The following is a 20,484-nucleotide window of genomic DNA, read 5'->3' as shown; positions in this document are numbered from 1 at the left end:
TACAATTCCATGCGTTTCTTGTGAATTATAGTTTTAAATTATATTAAATAACTTTACATTGCATTGGATTTCAGTAGGCTGATGATTTGTATACAGCCTTACATTAATCCATCAGTGGAGTCTACATGGCAGTAGGTACTAATGTCTGCTCCAGATCCAGAATATCTACATTGGAATCCAGGTTCTACCACCTGTAGGTACTGTGCTAATCAAGGGAGTAGATTTACTAATTAGTAAAAGAGGAATAACAGTAAAGATAAAAGCAAGAATAGCAGTGGCTAACACCTAGTTACTTTTAAGAATGCAGTGGGCATTGTTTTGAAGGATTTTGCTTTGTGAAGTTATTCAATAATTCCAAGCCTGTTCTGTCCATTTTGATGCCCTGATTGTAACCAATAAAGACCAACAGGTTACTGAGTTGTAAAGACCTTAGCACTACTAATGGGAAGATCGGGTGGGGGGTGGGGGGGTGGAGTGGGGGGGTGGGTTCAGACCCAGATGGTATTACTCATAGTCTACAATGTGAGTTGCTGGCCTTTGCTGATTTCATGTACATACTCAGGGAATGCTAGTAATTGTTTTTCATTGTTACATCCCTCAGTGTAGGAGACTGAGGACCAGGAGCGATAGAATCTGCTAGAATTCACTGTGCTCCCATCACCCTCTTTATATACGTGTCTAACATCACATGGGCATGGTGCAAAAGCTAAGTGAATGTTTTCAACATAGATAGGAAAATGTAAAGTTGAGAGCACATTTGAGAGCGTTCTGAACACCAGGGAGAAGCTGTCTTTAAACTTGGGTCAACTTGAGTCCCTTGGCAGACTAGACACCGTGGGAATTGAGTATTTAAGGAACACAGACGTCATTCAACTCCCTGGTAGGCAGATGAGGTAGGTGAATGTTCTCTTCTTTAAACACTTAAGATGGTGGACTTTCAGGTTCTTTGTTCCTTTGAGGTAAACAAACAAACAAGCAAACTTCTTAGGAATTGTTTAGGACAGTAGTTTTCAACTTGTGGGTTTCGATACCTATGGGGGTGTCATATCAGACAGCCTGCATAACAGATATTTACATTATGATTCATAACAGTAGCAACAAAATTATAGTTATGAAGCAGCAACAAAATAGATTTATAGTTGGAGGGTCTCCACAATATGAAGAACTGTATTAAAGTTTTGCAGTATTAAGAAAGTTGAAAACCACTCTCTTAGTAGGACTGCCATACTTCCTGCCTGGTCCTTTAGCAGGAACAAATGCCTTTTCTTGTCCTGTTTCAGTTTCCCAGGATAGCCCAAACCAGGCGATTTGGAGGAAGAAAGGGATCCACCCTACGTATCATACATATAAAACCTAGACCTTCCATTTGAACTTGGACACTGGCTCTAGACGCCTTGCCCACATGAAGAGTTTATTTATATGCTATGGTATACGGTATATGTGCTTTTGAAAAACTTTGGCTGAAAGTTGTGGCTGTGGTTTTGTCTTTTTATCTAATTGGGGGAGGAAAACAAACCCATCCTTGCATGCTTAAAAGACATCATCTAGGCATCATCATCTAACGCACAATAACCAACATAGTGGTTGGCGGATAGAAGCAATTCAATGAATATATGGATTAGGGCAACAAGTGTTTAAGAGAAGGGAGTTGCTTTATTAGCTGGTCTTTTTCAAAAGATTAAGCAGAAATGGAAATCTTGGGTTAGAGAAGATAAAAATCAACACGTTGGTGCAAAACTATTGGCAAATAATTATAGGAGACAAAGTGCAAAGCAATTGAGTTCAAGGTACATGTTAGTCCTGGTTATGGTGAAAAATAGGATCAGAGATACACAGGATGGGTCAACTAGATGGCCACTGAGGAGGTATCAGGAGACGTGATGTATGAATGTGGGTGACAGTGACAACCGTAGAGCATTAGTCAGACAAAGCTATCTCAATAGGCTATAGAATGCAGAGGGGCATGAGTTTAGGACAAATTCCTAAGACAAGTAAACACATAGAAGTAACAGCAGATGATGAGCAGAGGAGGTGCATCTAGCATGCCCGCTCTGCATTGCATAGGTGAGGATTCAACTTTTCTCTTATGAAACAAGGGTTTCTGCAAGAACGCTTATCCCAAGATCTCCTCTGTAAGGACCCAAAGTGAATGGGGCATCCCTTTTCTAATATCTTTATCCACCAGCAAAGGGTCTCTAACCAGACCACAGAGTCCTTTCAGTAACAAATGTTCTTTCTTCCTTTCCAGGTTGTCTTGTTCAGAGACGCCTGCTCATGCTTTAGCTGTAAAGAGGACCCAGGAAGAACACCAAAGAAAACAACAGGTCACTTAGGACTAGAGCTAATATCTCCTGAAACAGCTCTCCACTGAGGAGAAGGACACAGGAGGAGGAGGAAGAAAAGGAAGAGAGAAAGAGAAGAGGAAGAGGGGCAGGGAGAGGAGGTGAGAGGTGGGGAAGATGAAGGAGAAAGGGATGAAAGGAGGAGGAAGAGGTATATAAGGGCAGAAGGAAGGAGGAGGAGTGTGATTGAGAAGGAAGAACAGAAGAACAGCCTTATTCTCCCGTTTAGAAGGAGTCAGGGGAAATTCCAATCGTCTTCTTTGTACCCAGAGCAGAAAGAAGTAAAGCAAACCACAATGGAAAAGCCCACCATTTAAAGGCTCCAGGAGCAGATAGAACCTTGGGCCATGCTGCCAGAAGGCAAAAGTAGAGTCTATCAGATAAAAAGTCCCAGAGCCAAAAAGAGATTTTAGTCAGTAAGATTGCTCTTCTGCAGTAAAGCTGACAGGAGGTGGGTTGGAGTATTAGAAAGTTTCATTTTTTTCAAAACAAAGCCATATCCCCACATATGTGCGAAGCTGCTCTTTCACCACTGTAGTCACAGCAAGGAGCACACATCATTTTCTCAGGGTAGAAGGTGAGACAGACAGCAAGGATAATCCTTCAGACAGGAGAGGGATGTAGCCTTCTGTCAGGAAAGTGGGCTGACTAGAGAAATACACTGCCTTATCACCACCAGCAGGATGTGATAGAACCTCTCAACTGGGGACTTGCATGGCTTCCACCCTGCCGCCGCCCCCCCATATGTCATTTTAAATTTTGATAAAGCTGTATTTTCTTGAAGTTTGTATTGATTGTGTCAGGATTCCTCAAAGTCATCAGGTGCCCCACAGGTTTCTAGGATCAAAAGGAACTATGATTGGGCTAGATGGAGACAAATAAATATTGTTCTAGAATTAATATGCTTTTCGAGTGAGAAAACACCCTGTACAGTTAAAGATTAATAAAGGAGAAATTTCTTTATTAGCACGTGTCTAACTCCTAGTAATGTCCAAGGTGGATCCGGCCATGAATAGCAATTCTATTATCTTGTATTCACCTTAGGTTTATGTACTTATTATACGCTGTTATCCTTGCTTGTTTCGTAGGTATGAGGCCCAGGTTTCAACAATTTCAGCAGAGACAGGAGGTACTTTGGCAGATAACTTATACAGCAAAGACACTGCCAGATTTTTTGTTTTGTTTTGTTTTGTTTTTCAAGCCAGGGCTTCTCTATGTAGCCAGCCTGACTGTCCTGGAAGTGGCTCTGGAGGTCCTCCTTCTTCTGCTTCATGAGGCTGGAATAAAAGGCGTGAGCCACTGCACCACCGCCCAGCTCAGAATTATATCTTAATTACACTAGTGTTGTCACTCAGGGTCATCTTGCCCACCTGGCAGAACTATACTTTTCCTGATAATAGTGCAAGTGACTGACTGCCAGACCAGGAGTTAATGGTGATTGTGACTTAGTCGTCCTCTTAATCTCCCTAGATGTCTGGTATTTGTTATGGAGATTAACCTAATGGCTTCTTTAAGTAGGTGCTATCTCTCTTTGTTATGGGAACGAAGACTAATCAGAGGTCAATCTTAGTGAGTAAACATTAAAAGAAACTGTCTCAGCATCCCGGAATTTCTTTTATGGTAAGGGGAAATTTCTTCCTCACAGTTTCTAAGAAGTCTGTAGGGCTCTGGTCAGCTTGAGTGAGGCAGGCCTTTGTCCTTCTCCCCAGTTCCGTCTGCCTTACTAAAAACCCTTGGATTACATCCCTATAGCTGGCCGTCAAGGACTGGTCCCTTATTTATTTGACCACTTCCTCCTCCTGACGCTGACTATGTAGGTCCCGCTATCAAAGTCTTGACGTCCAGCAGTCAGAAGCCCACTTTGGCTTATTTAATGAACATGCATAATTAAACTAAACACCTCATCCTGACATGGGGTTCCTCCCCCCCCCCTTTTTTTTGCCTGTATAAACCGCCATTTTCTTACATGATTATGTCTGTCTCCTCTCTGTCCTACTCTATGACAAATTCCTCTCTTCCCTCTCCTTTCTTCCCTCCCTCTCTACCTCACGGTCTATCTCCTGTCTTTGTCTGTCCCTCTGGGGAAAATAAATCTTTGTGCTGAGAACATGGTCTTGAGGGTCCTGGACCATACTGTTCGTTCTATAGACTTTTAAGCTAAATCCTACTTTGCATAACTTAATTATTTCCTAATAAAAGGTTATCAGTAGATTGCTTTCATTGTCTTTTTTACTGTTGGCAATTTCAATTGCATCATTATCACCTAGAATATTGTCCTGGACATGATGAGCCACCGTCCGATCAGATTCATGTGGCTGCAGAGGTTGGATGTAGCCTGTGTGAGGTTCACACTGGGGTGAGGGTGGGATCCATACATTCATCTCCTCAGGCAGGTTTTAATAGTCTTCTAGGTAGGCAAGCTGTATAGGTTCTAAACAAGTTCTATCTTCTTGTCACCCAACAATAAGAAAGGACCTCAATCTGGGATAATCACAGTGATTGGTTAGTTACACTTGTCATCTACACAGAACCCACAAAAGTTAGAAGATGTTAGTCGCCCTTAAACTAGACAGTATATGTACTGAGAATCAGTGACCACTGAGCTCTCATTTGTCCACCCACCTCCCGCTTTCAGTGACTTGTCCTAGGCAGGCGGAGCAGACAGAGGAGAGTGAGAAAGCAAAGCCAATCAGGAATGGAATACAGAGCCTTGCTGCAGACAACTGCTAGGCCAGGATGCCATGAACATGTGTGCATGTAAGCACTTACAAATACTGCGTTTCCACTCAAATTCATGCTTTGAATTTTAACAACTGCTGTATGTAAAAAACAACCATACAAACAAACAAAAACAAAAACAAAAACAAAAAAATGCTTTTGAGAAAATCTGATGAGCAATTTCTTTTTCAGAGTCAAGTAAAAAGAAAACATAACTTCATCAATGATTTAAAAGCAGGCTTATTAGGGCTGGAATATCTAGGTTAACAGAGTGCTAACTGGGCATGGATAAAGCCCTGGATTCAGATTCATAAAGCACGGCAATTAGTCTAAACATTCTAAATATCTGTAACTAAAACCCAAGCATGGTTTGTAAAAACATAGTAATATAGTTCATATATACCATAGTGGCTGTAAAATTATCTTCACTTTCATTAAAACAAACCTGAGGTTTTCTAAAATCAAGCTAAAAGGTACTCACTGTAAAAGGAGATGAAGCATAATTTAATCTTTCTGTGATTATTAAAAAGTCCTTTAGTGTTTTGCTTGACTCAGTTTTTAATCAAGTAAAAGAGGACAGGCTATTTTGCTTCCTATGAGAAAAGTGAACTGATGGGTACCATTTATGATGAAGTATCATGCCACAGTACGAGAAATGAATACTCAGTGACACATATTCCTAATCAAAGTTTCACTTAATTTAAGCCATTCCCAGGGCTCTCTTTTTATAGTTCATATTTTAAAACATTATTGAATGAGATGATATATAAGAGCTGAACAGTACACATGAACTTTGGCCCTACCGTTATTTCATGACAGACACTCTGGTAGGAAGTTCTAACAATGTGGAACAAGCTACTAACTTACAAAGTAATTTCCCACGGTGGCATAGAAATCAAGAGAGTAAGAAATTGACTTAAGGGGGCTGGAGAGATGTCTCAGAGGGTAAGAGCACTGGCTGCTCTTCCAGAGATCATGAGTTCAATTCCCAGCAACCACATGGTGGCTCACAACCATCTATAATGAGATCTTGTGCCCTCTTCTGGCCTGCAGGAGGAACAGTGCATATATAATAAATAAATAAATCTTTAAAAAAAGAAATTTGCTTAAAGCCTTTGTTCATTCAACATTCAACCAATATTTCCCAAGAATGTACTGATTACAGCTAACTTCCAACTTGAAAGTAGCACATGAAACAAGAAAAAAAAATGCTGTCATCTTAAGTAAAGACATGTATCTCTTTCTCTCTCTAGGCAACTGCAAGGTCAGGATTACTGCGAAGAAGGCAATAGTAGAGAAAATGTGGCAGAATCACTGGGTGTGGGGGGAGTACAGTCATAAGCGAGGAACAGTTAGTCACGGTCCCTCTGCATTGTAAACTGAGAGATCAGAAGATTCCTTGCTCTGAAGAATGGAATGGGGAATGAAATTTGGCCTTCTAAGAAGAGAAAAGTGTGAACAAAGACTGAGGGGGGATTAGTTTGGAATGTTCAAAAGACCAAAGGTCCAAAAAGCTTCAGGACAGGACAAGAATAGTATGAATGCCAATGAGAGAAGCAGCCAATAGCTGTCCCTCTAGGACTTCTGACCCCTTGGGAGATAATAAAAATGTTGTGGATGCTGATAAAATGATCTGGCTTAAATACATCAAGTGTATTTCTGATATTTTCCAAAGGAAGCAAATAAGCATAATAGACGTGAAAATAGGAATTTCAGTTTGGGTGACATGGTGTGGCATCCATGGAAGTGCAGAAAAGCTGATGGCTTTGAGCCTAAATGGCAAATGAGTGTCTACATTCAAGGAGACAAAGAAAGAGTAACATTAAAGATGATTCCTAGGCTACTAGCTTGAACTCTGAATTTGAGAATGTAAATTATGTAGGAACATAGATGAAGCTTAGCAGAGAGATGAGTAAGAAAACACAAGGTTCACTTTTAGTGTGGTCTATACGAGCTGTCTAGTAAGTATCATAGCAGTGATGTCACTGATGTGCCCTTGGCAAATTTGTTGATAATCCACTAAACGGGTTAAGGGCAAAGTTATAAAATAAGGATATGTTACTATATAATCACATTTATAATCAACTGGCAAGGTGATTGGAAACTAAATGGAATAAAGTTAATTAAAACAAAGGCCAAGGCCCAACCTCAAACCTCAAGAGAATGTGGTTTCACAACAGAAGGAAGTTCTCTTAAAATGTAAGGTGTGGCCCAGTGTGATGAAGTCTGCTGAAAGTTCATGAAAATAAGTTGTAAAACAGTTTTGTGGGGGATTGTAACATTCCATCCTGCAGGGAAGCTCTTAAAAAGGACGGTAAACAACTCAAAATAGCTCGGGGAAGTACCTGAAACCAATCAGATTCTCTAGGTAGCTCCCTGAGGGAGCAAGCAATAAAAGCTGAGATTCCTTCACAGTAGAGTGAAACAGAGCTTCTAAGAAGATTCTCAAACAAGCTAACCTACAAAGACTCAGACCAGACCAGCTGCCTGGAAGAAGCAGAAACCAGCAGAGTTTCTCCAAGAGGTTTAGACCAACAGAGTCACTTGGAAGGATTTCTCTCGAACCTGTTGAGCTATTTGTAGGATGTAAAGATTGCTCCAGGTTCCCAGCTTTGGTGACCTGTCAGCCTGCTGTGGCGTGGTCTGGTGATGCGCATGCCTTTGAGTCATTTCTGCTCCTGTAAATAACCCCACTGGGTTTGGCAACACAGAGGTCTCTGGTCGCCATTACCAGATGGCAAGCAGTAAGGGTGTGACTCAGACTGGCATGGGATGAATGAACATAATTTGAAGATGTGGGAAAGGAGATTAAAAAAAATCTCCCTCAAAGCTTTGTTGGGAGTGTCCTAGTTTCGGTTCCCGTTGCTGTGATAAAATAGCCTCACAATGTAAGGGAGGACGGGGTGATGGAGCTCAGGACTCCAGGTTAAAATTTCTTAGTTGCAAGGAATTCAGGGAGGCAGGTAATCGAAGCAGCTAGTGCCATCCACACTTGAGAGTAGAGATCACTGAATGGATTGTGCATGTGCTGGGCATGCTCACCTTCATACTCTCTCTTATGTCTCTGTGTGTGTCTCTGTTGCTCTGTTTCAATCATTCTAGGGTCCAGCTGATGAAACAACGCCAATCTCAGGGTAGGTCTTCCAACCTCACTTAACTCAATTAAGAAAATCCCTTCTGGGCATGCCCACAGGTCAACCTCATCTAGACAATATTTCATCTCTGACTTTAGGAAAAGGTATGAAGAGACAAATGAAAGATTGTAAGAAGTCCAATGTGAGTCCCTTTTAATGATCTGCATTTTAATATGCTATTATATTGGTGGAATGATCTGGAAGAACCTATGAAGATGATAAGAGATAATGACGAATCAAGAGTGGTGGAAGGCAGTGCCCCTCGAGAGGTGCAGGGTAGTTTAACAGGGCAGAAAGGAGGAAAGCAAAGAAGTAGCTAAGGTAGGTTAATAGATTTGGTATGAAAAGGTGAAATCATTATTGTTGTTAAGTTTTCTTTATGATATGGAGGTAAGAATTTTTGATGAGAATAAATAGAAAGTGGTCAAAGGTTCAGAATTACGAGGGCAAGATGAAAGCAAAACAAACATCTAAGAAAATAAGAGAACAAATCTACTAGATTATGGTACAATTACAAGTCCTCAAAAGCAAAAGTACTATTGAATGTTGATAATATTTTAGGAAAGAAAGAATAACTAGTAAAATGAAAGTAGAAGGGGGTGTACAAAGTCAGGACACAAATTATATGGCTGAACACAAAAGACAGGTTGTATAGATTGCCTTAGAGTGGTGATTCATTTTACTAAGACTCTTTTTAATGCACAGGTTATTAAAATTTGATGTGCTTTATGAAAAAAACAACCTCTACTGAATTGTGCTATGTAGACAGTGCTTTTAAATTGGATTTTTTTCTGCTAAGTATGCTACTGGTTGCCTGTAATTTTGGCACTCAGGAGCCTGAGGCAAAAGGATCTAGGTTTTAGGATAACCTAGATGTCTCAGGGTTTCTGTTGCCTTAGAGAGGCACCATGGCTACACAACTCTTATAAAGGAAAGCATTTAATTGTAGATAGCTTACAGTTTAAGATGTTTATTTGGTCCATTATCATGGTGGTGGGAAGCATACAGATACACGGGCAGACGTGATGATGGAGAGCAGCTGAGAGTTCTACATCTGAATCAGCAGGAAGCAAGAAGAGAGACACTGGGCCTGACTTGACTATTTGAAATCTCAAAGCCCACCCTTAGTGACACTTTCTCCAATAAGACACACCTATTCCAACAAGGTTATACATCCTAATAGTGCCACGCCCTATAAGCCTATGAGCCTATGGTGGCCATTTTCATTCAAACCATCATACCAGGCAACATGAGGACGCTGGCACAAGAAAAAGTTCCCATCATTTAAACTACATTTTCCATATTTTGAGTTTTCTTTTAGTTAAAAAAAAAAGTAACCCAAGAAAACCCACATGTCTTGGGCAAGCATTCTTATGAACTGTTAAAATTTCAGAACATTCTAAAAACAGCAGTTATAACAATTCATTGGTAAGATTTTGTATACTTTTCTCCCTGAAAAATACCACAAAGATTTCAGCTTATATGTGGACTTTAGTCTCCAAGAAAGAACTGTTGGCTTGTCTCCATTGCCATTCTTTACAGTTCAAAGTTCAGAATCAAAAAATTATCAGATGAAAAAAAAAGATATAAGTATTAAAAAAAACAAAGTTCAGAATCAAAATTAGTGATAATCCCATTTCATTTTGATAATCCCATTTTCATACAGGATAAATATAATGATTCTTGTCATGTAACTCAAATAACAGTAAGGTTTATTTCATAGAAATTAAGGTGAAGAAGAGATTACATTTTTCATTCATTATGAGCTGGCTGTCTTGTCTGATCCCCACTGACAGGAAGTCTATGCTTTGAAACACACTGTCAATAATGCTTTTGTATTCTGCAACTGCACTGTGAGCTACATGGGTAATCCAGTCAAGGATTCCGTTTCAAGACAGCTGAAAGACTTCAGTAGGTAAAAAGAGCAAAGTGACAAAGGTAAGCAGCTGTAAATTACAATTAACAGAGTTAGAGTTTGGCAGGATATTTCACCAAATCATTCCTAACTGCACTGGGATTATATGGCAAACTGCCATAAAAATACATCTAGTAAATACTAATTGATGTACACACTCAAATTTTAAGTGTACTTTGTCCTTTACTACAAGTATGGTGAGAGTGAAACTGGGTCAGTTTCCCTAAAAGGCACACAAAGACTCCAGTTTATCTAAAATCTGTCATGTTGTATTTGCTTATTCTGTGCTTAATGGCCATAAACGAGAACATTATACATATAAGTTATTTTTTATTAAGTTTAAATTTATCTTTAAAACAACCTTTTGTCGTTATTTGGGGGTGGGGGCCTACAACTGGTTTCTACACAGGATCATTTCTTTCTTTCTGTTTTTTTAAAAAAAGATTTATTTATGTATTTATTTTGTATACAGTGCCCTCTCTGCCTGTACACCTGCAGTCCAGAAGAGGGCATCAGATCACATTACAGGTGGTTAGGAGCTGCCATGTGGTTGCTGGGACTTGAACTCAGGACCTCTGGATGAGCAGCCAGTGCTCTTAACCTCTGAGCCATCTCTCCAGCCTCCATGCAATCATTTCTAACATGAAAATGTAGTATTTAAAAAGTTTAATAAGTTAGACTTAATAGCGGATGCCTGTAATCTCAGCACTTAGAAGTTTGAGAAAGAAAGACAGAAAGATCTCAGGACTTTGGGAGCAGCTTGGTGTATATCATGAATTATATGCTTGTCAAGGTTCTATTTCAACAAACAATAAAAATTTTAAACAAAAATATCATACACACACACACACACACACACACACACACACATTAGTAATGGGCTATATCGAGAAGGCAAGAAGAAAAAAAGCCATTATTGGACATCCTAGGAATGCTCCTGTACAGGTTAGTTTTTTAAAACATCAGTCAGCTCTGGAGGTGGAAGCTCAGTTGAAGAATTGTCTGAATCAGACTGGCCTGTGGCCATGACTCTGAGGAATTGTTTTGATTGGTGATTGACATGTGAGGGTCTAGCCCACTGTAGATGGCACCTTTCTCTAGACAGGTGGCCCTGGGTTGTAAAAGAAAGCTCCCAAAGAGAGAACAAGGGAGCAATCCAGTGATCAGTGTTCCCCCATGGTCCCTGTTTCAGCTCCTGTCCTGGACTCCTCCTGCCTTGAGTTTCTGCTCTGACGTCTCCTAATGATGAATGAGGAAGTACAAGATAAAACTAAACCTTTCATCCCCCGACTTGGGTTAGGTCATTGTTCTATCATAACAGTAGGAAAATCGATGTAGTCCCCACAGTGTTGCCTTTTTGTCCCCTGTTGGTCACTTTTCAGTATGTATTCACCTAGTGTTTTTCCGCTATGATCTTAGAAACTGATACATCCACAGTAACCATTGACATCACAAAATACAGCCTTGATGATTATTAGAATTCTTGTCACTTCAGTGGGCTAACCAGCACTAGTTTCTTTTCCTCTTGAGGGCAAGGGATCTTCCCACTTATAGTTTTCTGGTTCTTGGTACACCTTTCTTTCCTCCTTCTTCTCTCTTACATGTGAGGGTGCCCATGCATTACCTCTGTCTTGGTTTACATGCAGCACTTAGACATCAAACTGAGAATGTTTCCCAGTACAAACAACCCTCTACCACTCTTTTAAAGGACAGCATTCAATTGGAACTGCCTTACAGTTTCAGAGGTTGAGTCCATTATCATCGTGTCGAGAAGCATAGTGGCATGCAGGCAGCAATGGTGCTGGAGAAAGAATTGAGAGTCCTACATCTTGATTTGCAGACAGCAGCAAGAGACTGCTATGTTAGGTCTAGCTTGAGCATATAAGACCTCAACAAGCCCACATCCACAGGGACACTCTTCCTCCAACAAGGCCACACCTCCGAATAGTGCCACTCCCTATTGACCAAGCATTCAAACCCATGAGCCTATGGGGAAGGGGGCATTCCTATTCATAACACTACAAGCTTTAAAGGAATACTTGCTTTAAAGGAATATTAAAATAGGCAGCCAAGCCAGGTGTGGTGGGACATGCCTTTAATCCTAGTATTCAAGGGCAGAGGCAAGTGGTGCATATATGAGTTTGAGACCAGCCTGGTCTACAGAATAAGCTCCAAGACAGCCAGGGTAACAGAGAGAAACCTCTTGTAAAAACAAAACAAAGAAGACGAAAAGTTAGCTGAGACAAGGAATTCCAAATAACATGCCATCTTATTATTAATTCTAATTTCTATATTTAAGTTCACTTCTATACTCCAACAGGGTAATGGAGTTTAAGAATCTCTAGTTTTCTAAGGAATATTTCTCTAGATAAAAATAACTGCTTACATGGCTTTCAGCTTTGCTCTTGAATACACACTTTCATATACGTTATCTCATCTATTCCCTACAATAAGCATGAATTCATAGAAACTTATACTAAGGGCCTTATAATGAGACTCGAACAATTCAAGTTATTTTACTGGGTCAAGTTAATCAATAGCAGAGTCAGGGACTGAGCGCTGAGCTTTGAATCTAAGTTCCCTCTACTACATCAAGACTGTATCATATTGATTTTCTATCCTTTCAATTTACATTAGAGATGGCGGTGGATTTTGTACCCCAGTTCTCTTGAGGTAGACTGAGAGACAAAGAGTGCTCAGTTATCTGAATCCAAGCGTCTTGCTTGGACTTCATAGTCACTCCCACTAAGAAGGCACATTTATGTATGCGAGCCTGGTTTTAGTCAACAGAACTTGGTAGAAGTGATTTGGGAGAGCCAAGGTAATGCTGGAAGAGACGGAGACTCACTGTCTTGAAACTCCACTTGAGATGCAGTTAAGCTTGCTAGCCCACTGGATGAGGAGAGCACTGTCATAGATGAGCCCTCTAGTTTGTGACTTGCTGGACCTGTTAGAGCAGTATGAGTCTAGGACAATTAGACCTTGGCCACAGTGGAGCAAGAGAAGCTCAGGCTAGAAAAACAATGCAGCTTGATTCAGTTAAGCAAATTGTAAACAGCCATGATTGTGAGTTAAATAGATTCCCCTGGCCCTAACTCTGGGAATGCTCTGTTACGCACAAAAAGTTAGCTCTTGCCAGTTTTAGTAAAATGCACCAGCCAGAACTAACCTATGCAGTATTCGCATGACTTCTGCATGTCATATTGCACACGTTGTTTTGTCTTTAATTTTTAGAGCACTGCAACATAAACGTTTCACCTCCACTTCGCAGATAAGCAAAGAAAAATCTCACAGTGGTAGACTAAATAGCCAGACAATTACATGTCAATAAGAACAGATAGAAAGTTTGAATTGCCTGGTTGTAATATTTTTGTTCTGAATAATTGTTTACGTTTCTTAATCATGCATTTGCAGAAAGCCTATGGGTTTACATCACAGGTGGTGAGTTTTATTCAAGGAATGCCAATTTTTATTATGTGACCCTTTAGAAGCTAAGTCATTTCTGTTCTTAGTGAATGGTTATTTTCTGTAGTCCTGTGAACATCACCTAAGTTAGACAGGCAAGTGGAGCTGCCCAGGATAATAAAATGGAAGACTAAGTCATTCAGAACCAACGAGATGGTACATGGTATCCTGAACACTGGCCTAAGATAAGGTTATTTTGGACCTTAATAATGTGGCCTCAGTCACCCAGCTGCATATATATGTGCATATGTATATATATATATGTGTGCATATATGCATGTGGTATTATGCCTGTATGTGCATGGTATATATGTATGTACTGTGTGTATAGTATATGTACATGCATGTATTTGTATGTATGTGTAATATATATTTTTTCCATTTTTTTCTCAACACTGGGTTTTCTTGTGCAACTGCACCCTCCAGGCACTATGCCTCCCCTGTATCTGACAAAACTAACAAGAACTTGCTTGTCGCAAACTACCCTCATTATTCTCAGAGATAGAATCACTATTTCACTGGAAATTCCTATGAGGAATACCCTCTTCTAAAGTAGTTCTGGTCACACAGCATCACAGGTATACCAGCATCACAGAACTGGGTCCTTTTCCCCACCACTGTATCCCTTATTCTAGTCAATGGGCGAATATATTAAATTTTTTACTTCTGTTTCTTCTCAATTGGTTCATTATAATATCTCCCACTTCATGTTTATTTAATAAATATCTGTAGATGGAAGAATTGCTATTTTTATGATGTTTTAACTTTTTTGCTTCTGTTTATGAAAATTACAGTATATACTGCAAACAATAGTACAGAAACTACCATAAACAGCACATACACATGTACACACACATAACACACACTCATACATACATACAAGTACGCACATATGTACATATACCATGCACATATACATGAAATACAGACTTAGACCACACGCATATATGCCACATACACACCACACACACACAGAGCAGAAACCAAATAGCCATCCCATTCACACACATAACCATGATGACTACGATACATAGAAGTTACTTAGGTCTCTGTCATTTATTTGACTTTATTTTTAGAGCCATTTTATTTTTACATCAGAATTGACAAGAAGAGGAATTGGAGCACTTTTGTGTATTCTTCTTACCCTGTCTCTACACGTGCACAGACCCCCGCTGCCAGCCTCTCTCATTAGACTGGTCCAGTTACAATGAATTAACCTACACTGGCCAAGTAGCTTCAGACAGAGTTCACAGCTTCCATTAATTCTTAGAGTTATACATCTGGGGATTTGGATAACCACACAGTGGCTGAATCCTCAGGACATTTCCTCGCAGGGTAGCTTCCTTCCCCTACAACTTCCCCACACTGCGCATCCAGTCCTGCTTTCCACATGTCTAGGCAGCCACGACCTCACTTACTGTTCCACAGACGCAGACTTTTCCGACCTGCTGATCTCAGTTACTGAGAGGAGTAATTTTTTTATTCCAGGTGTTTTGTGGCTTGACAAGTTAACTTCTTTTTAGTGCTCAGTGGTGGAGATGTACATCCCAGGTCAGCCATTCCCTTCCTGACTGACATCTGGCTGCTCTCAAGTTTGGGCAATTATGAACAGAGTTGCTTTAAACAGCCATGTGCAGTTTTCCAAGTAGAAATCACTTTTTAACTCCTCTGGGTAGGTATCAATGCACTGCTGAATCGTAGAGCTAGAGGATATTTAGTTTTACAGCACATCGCTGGTTGTCTTTGAAAGTGGTCCAGTCCACTTTGCATCCGCTTTGCATGGAAGGCAGTTATTTTACTTCGCATCTTTGACAGAATTTAAGGTTGGAGGTGGTTTGGATTTGGGATATTTTAATAGCTACTGTCTAGATGTTCGTTTCCTTGATGGCATATGCTCTAGTCAATGTTTTCATTTGCTTATTTTTCATCTGTGTGTCTTCGCTTATGAGGTTTATTGCTAATAGAAATAAAGTCCACCTGATGGTGGCATGAGATCGCTTTTGGCATAGTGTAAGATTTTGTTTGCTCATATTTTGTTGAGAGTTTTGGTGTGACTCTTCATGAGATGGTATTCTACAGCTCCCTACAATGTTTTTGTATGGTTTGAAGACAAAGCTGGCCTCAGTGAGTGAGGACATATCTTTTCCCCCTCCTTCTCTCCTCTAGAAGAGACTCTAGAGGACTGGGAGAATATCATTTTAAAATACTTGCTGAACCCACCTGTGAACTCATTTGGAGTTATTTGCTCCTTTGAGGCAGTATAATTCCTTTTATTCAGGGTTTAGTGTGTATATATATATATATATGTATATATGCCTATTAAATTTTATTTCTTTCATATTGAATGTTTGAAGATGACTTTCCTATAGAATTCCTGTAAGTTATCAAATTTGTGGCCATACAGACATGTACAATATTTCTTAATTATCACTTCAATTTTCATGATATCTGTAGTGATGTCCACTTTTAAATACAATGTTATGAATTTGTGCTTTATATTCTTAGTGTTGGCTTGGTTAGGGTCCCCTGAGTTTTATTGATTTTTTTAAATAATATGCTTTTGGTTTTGTTTGTTTCTCTCTACTAATAATCAGTTTTCAATTTCATTGATTTTTGCTCTAAATCCTATTGCTGTATTTCTCCTTAATTTGAAGACAAATTTCATCCTCTCTCCCTCCCTCCCTTCCTTTATTGCCTCCCTCTGTAGTGAGAATTCTGGAATTTTGTTTTCTTTAAAAACACGGAAATATCATAAGTATATGTCTTCCTCTTATTCCCAGATATGGGATACGGGGCTGCTTCAGATTGTCCAGAGCAGCTGACTATAATTTGCCTCGTGTCTGCCAGGGGCATGATGTTGCCAGCTGCAGATAGTTTCTTTGATTGTGTCATCTTTGGAATTCTGGGGAATTTTCAGAGGGTATATGAATGCGAGGGTCCTGAGAGGCACGGTGGGTTGTTGGTTGGATTTTGGTTACTGTTGGTGATTGCTGGCAGCAGTTTGTTAGGTAGTTGTGTGCAAAGAAGAAATAACATGCGGAAATTAGATATCTGTCAGTAAAGGAGTTCATATTTGCACCAAACAGCTCAACTGTAAGCAGGCTAATGGACAATGCCACTCCTTTCTAAGCCCTGATTTTACTCAGGGATCTCTTTCCTTTTCTCTCTGCATTTTTTTTTAATCTTCTTATGTAGAGTTGGGAGGTTGAAAGGGTGGCAGAAAATGGGTGGAGAGAGCTGGAAGAAAGAAGAACCCTAAAGTAGCAAACAGTGCTACGCCCTTTCAGTTTCTTTTCATTTTTCACTTTATTCTGGGACAGGAACTGTTTCATATCCAAGGTTGCCTGGAATATGTTTAGTACTCTAAACTGTCTTTGAACTTCTGGCAATTATGGCGGTTTGAATGAGAATCGCTCCCATAGGCCAATCTATCTGAGTGTTCAGTCCATAGTTGTTGGACAGTTTTGGGAAGGAGGTGTAGACATGTTGCTGTGTTGCCGGGGTTGGGCTTTGAAGATTCCAAAGCCCACATACGCCCGTTCTTTTTTTTTTTTTTTTTTTCTCAGTCTCTAATTTACGGATATAATGTAACCTCTCAAGGTAATCCTCCTGTACAATACCTGCTTTTTTGTTGCAATGGCCCTCTCCATAATGGTCAAGCACACACCCACGGAAACTGTAAGCAAGCTTCCAATTAAATGCTTTCCTTCGTAAATGTTCCTGGCCATGGGGTCTCTTCACAACAATGCAACACTAGACAGCAACCACCCCACTTCATCCTCCAGGGTGCAGGAATTACAAGGGTGCATCAAGTTTTCCTGCTTTATTTAGGAGGAAACATAGATTATTAGTTTCAGCTCCTTCTTTGTTTATATTTCAAGCATCAATGCTCTAAACTCTAAGCATTGCTTTCACTGCATGCCAAGTATTTTGTAAGTTACGTTTTTACTATCATTTAGTTAAAAATATTAGCTAATTGTTTTTTGGACCCACGTGCTTTTAAAGATGTGCTGTTCAAGTACCAAATGTTTTTGGAATTTCCATTTTTCTCTGTTTACTGAGTTCTAGTTAATGTCTCCTGGCATTTAAGGGAGGATATGGTACTGTTTTTAAAGGTGCTTTGCAGCTATGATTGTGGACTGTTTTGGTGAAGGTTACCTGTGCCTGAGCAGAGCAAGAATCCATTTGTTGTAATTGAAAGATAAAGTAGGGTAAAGATGCCTGAATAGAGCTGGGTGACTGATGGTCATAAGGAGATTATGTCTTGATTTTTGCATGGTGCATTTGGCCATTTCTGGTAGCTAAGTGGTGACATCACCAACTTTCAAGGTGGATTTATCTTATTCATTTCTGCAACTTTGTTGTTTTTTTTTTCATATAGTCTGAAGTCCTGTTTTCAAAATATAAGAAGTAAAAGTGCATGCACATTAAGATCATTAAGACTTTTTATAGAATTTACTACTTTATTGTGTGGTGTCCTGCTTTATCTATGATCTTTTTTTTTTGAGCTCCATATAGTTTGAAATTAATATATCTACTTTTCCTTTCTCTGGATTAGAGCTAGCATAGTACATTGTTTTCTGTCGATTTTCTTTTACATTATATGCTTTTTTTTTTTTAAATAGAAGGTCATTTTCTCGTAAACCCACATAGTATAGTGTTCTTTCTTGGTTCATGTTGGTAATTTGTCTTTTGAATAATTAGTACAGACAATTGATGATCTAACTGTTTCCTGTTTAATGGACTACATATCTACCATATCTGAGAATGTACTCCAAACAAGTTTATTTTCAAACATATTGACACATACATGCACATTCAGAGATTTTTTTTCCCTAGAGTTTGTAAAATACACCGAAAACTAACCCAAGCCCATTTTCAAATAATATGGTATCTTTTCAGTGGCATGGGAACATTATGGTAAAAACAATAATTTTTATTCTCATTTCTGTCCCTTGATTCACTAATAATATCTATTTTACTTATATATAAAAACATAAAAACATACATACATATACATTAAGTGTAAACAACCAAATACATGGTTGTAATTTTTAATGGGCATATTTGTTAAACAATTGAGAATATTTAGAAAAATGAAAAAATAAAAGTCTTTACTTTGCCTTCACTTTTCCTGTCTTTGATACTCTTTTTCTGATGTAAATTCCTCCCACTTTTCTACTTTCATTTTGATAGATGATCTTGCAAAATGCGGTATTCTCATTAGCAGGTTATTCTTTCAATATTACATATTTCCCTCCACTCCAGGTTTGACCATGCTTTGAGGATAAGTCCAGTATAATTTGCTATTCTATAGTTAAGGTTATTTCCACTGATATTTCTCTCCAATGTTTTAATCTTTGATTTCTGTATTGTAAAATCATATGTCTAGGTGTAGATTGAAGGAATAATTATCTTGCAAGGTGCTCTGAGATGTCTGGATTCACTGTTTGGTGTCGGCGTCAATTTGCTGACAGTCTCAGTAATTATTGTTTGAAATAACCGTCCCAGTCTTTCCCCTCTCTCCGTCTGTTCTACTGGACACATTATCCTGCTTGTAGTTATTCCACAGACCTTGCATACTTGGCTCTGTTTTTCTTTCAAAGTTTGATCTTTTCGCTTTTCTATTTTCGGACTTTCTATTGATATGTGCATAATCTGAGAGCCTTTCCTCAGCTGTGTTCCGTCTACTAATAAGCCCAGCCAAAGCATTCTCCCTTTCTGTTCAGGCTTTTTGATCTTTCATATCTCTTTTTGGTTCTTTTTTTTTTTTTTTTGAAAGATGCATCCCTCTCTGCCTTCTCTGTCCATCTCCTCCTGTCTGCTGCTGTCTATGTTATACATTAGAGCCCTTAGCATATTAATCATACTTGTTTTACATTCCGGTCTGATAATTTCAACATCCCTCCCATGTCTGGTTCTGATGCTTGCTCTGTCTGTGCTTTAACATTATGTTGCCTTCTGGTATACCGTGGTGGGTTTTGTTTTTGTTGTTGTTGTTGTTGTTGTTTTTGAAGTCAGGCATGATGGACCAGATAAAAGGAGCTACTTTAAATAGGCCCTTTTGTAATGAGGTGGGGGGAAGTTCAGGAGATGGGGGCTTTAGTACATTCAGTAGGTCTCTATATATCTTGCTGACTGTAGAACTCAGAACAGTGACCCTCACAAGGTTTTCTTATTCTTTCACCCCTTGGGTGGAACACATTAAGCAGAGTGGCCTGGTGTTGCACGCCAGCCTTCTCCTGTAAGGATGGTTAGCCTGACTTGAATTGGAACTCAGTTTTCCCTTAGGTTAGGTAAGCTCTGGTAACATTCTTCCCCAAACACATATCTGTCCTACATCTTGTCAAGTTTCTGTTCCGATTCCAGTGTCTGTCTTTAATACTCCTACCACATTCCTCTTCACTCTGGTTTCTTTCTTACAGAAACGTGTGTCATTCCCTAATGTAACATCTTTGTTTTCCTCCATCCCACTGTTAGAACAGGAGCTACACCAGAGTAAGCAAGTTCCAATACAGAACACCGCTGGACCACTGCTATCCTATAATAGGCCCATGTAAAAGTGACACAGTATTTAGGTTTCTTTCTATATCAACTGTTTATGAAGTGGAGAGTGTTTAGGTGATCATTATTAGTTAAAAGAAAATGAGATTTTTATAGAATCAGTTTTATATTACTTTTCAATGAAATTCACCAAATTATCATGAGAGAGAAAAAAAAATCATATACAGATTTGTACTTTTCGACAAATTAGTATGCGAACTGGCAATTTGAATAACAGAGTACTTTGTAATTAACCATCCACAGGTCAGATGTTTAACAATATATCATTTTGAAAAGCAGAAAGCATCAGGTTATAATGCTCCTGTGATTTTTCTGTGATGTCACACTGTAGAGATTCTAACGTAGC

The 20,484-nt window shown here is 39.3% G+C and overlaps 1 protein-coding gene across 2 annotated transcripts in view; it reads right to left on the bottom strand.

Annotated features, from left to right (window-relative positions):
* Nucleotides 1-20,484, bottom strand: part of DPYD (dihydropyrimidine dehydrogenase) — an 867,929-nt gene that overhangs the window by 287,743 nt on the left and 559,702 nt on the right. The gene's annotated exons all lie outside the window — the stretch shown is intronic.

Source organism: Acomys minous, assembly GCF_964271855.1.
Source record: "Acomys minous genome assembly, chromosome: 14".
NCBI classification, from domain to species: Eukaryota; Metazoa; Chordata; class Mammalia; order Rodentia; family Muridae; genus Acomys; species Acomys minous.
This window is presented reverse-complemented; position numbering and strand designations above follow the sequence as displayed.